Source organism: Salmo salar, chromosome 01, assembly GCF_965601325.2.
Source record: "Salmo salar chromosome 01, fSalSal1, whole genome shotgun sequence".
Lineage (NCBI taxonomy): Eukaryota > Metazoa > Chordata > Actinopteri > Salmoniformes > Salmonidae > Salmo > Salmo salar.
Window position 1 is genome coordinate 3,092,501 of NC_138291.1, and position 1,485 is coordinate 3,093,985.

Below are 1,485 nucleotides of genomic sequence, written 5' to 3' on the forward strand. Positions count from 1 at the left end.
GGACACACACACACAGACACACACACACACACACTGGACACACACAGACACAGACATTCACACACTGGACACATACACACACACACACACTGGACACACACACTGGACACACACACTGGACACACACACTGGACACACACACACACACTGGACTCACACACACGTACACACACTGGATTCACGGACACACACACACACAGACACACACACAGACACTGGACACACACACACACACAAACACACACACACACACACACACGCTGGACACACACAGACACAGACACACACACACTGGACACATACACACGCACACTGGACACACACACACACTGGACACACACACATTGGACATACACACACTGGACACATACACACACACACTGGACACACAGACACACACTGGACACACACACACACACACACACACACACTGGACTCACACACACGTACACACACTGGATTCACGGACACACACACACACAGACACACACACAGACACTGGACACACACACACAGACACACACACACACACTGGACACACACAGACACAGACATTCACACACTGGACACATACACACACACACACACTGGACACACACACACACACTGGACACACACACATTGGACATACACACACTGGACACATATACACACACACACTGGACACACACACATACGCGTCTTCCTATAATTGTGAGGACCTTGACCAGGACCTTCAAATGAGGACCATCATTTCTGATAGAACTGGGAACAAACAGACACCTCATTCCAGCACTAAGTGGTCCCACAAACACAGAGGTGAAAATACTACAGGAATATTCTGCAAATGTTGATGAAGACGTCACTCAATCCACCCAAAACAACATGCAGTCTTTCCACAAGACTCCCATGAAGTTATAGTGACGTTATGAGTTGACGTTAAAGTAACATTCTCAGAACATACTGCACTTGTTTTATCCTGTTTTAGATGTATCCTCTGTTTAAACATGTAAACTCTTACAATAACACTGTTAAAATACCAATGTGATCATTTGTTATATGTCTTTTATGTTGAAAAACAGATTGTACAATTATATATGGACATACGCTCCATAGTTATACAAGTATACAAGGATATATTGTACTTTCATAATAAAACATACTTGAAACAAGAAAACTATGTTAATTGTGGAACCATCTTCGTTATTGATTTTACGTTGCCTCTCCCAGTCGCAGGTTGACGTTTGTCATGAATCTTGACCTGGAGGCAGAACTGCACGATTTCCTCTAGATATGCCAGCTGCAGAGTCAAAATTGGCTATATTGTAATCATTTGTGGAAAATAATTGTGTTTTATGGTCTTAATTTAAGGTAAGGATTAGCAGTGTGTTTAAGGTTAGGATTAAAATCAGATTTTGTCAGCTGGTGACCACTTTGCACAACTGCCTCCAGAACAAGATTCATGACAATAAATGCCAACCTGCCTCCAGAACAAGAATCATGACA

General features: G+C 43.0%; 1 protein-coding gene across 1 annotated transcript in view; it reads left to right on the forward strand.

The window, feature by feature from the left end:
- The window catches only part of LOC145859154 (NLR family CARD domain-containing protein 3-like), a 6,938-nt gene extending 5,779 nt beyond the window's left edge, over positions 1 to 1,159 (forward strand). The window contains exon 7 of the mRNA XM_082958006.1: positions 1 to 1,159. This exon is cut by the window's left edge and continues 1,520 nt beyond it. The gene's annotated coding sequence lies outside the window, so the exon portion shown is untranslated.
- Positions 1,160 to 1,485: the final 326 nt, after the last annotated feature.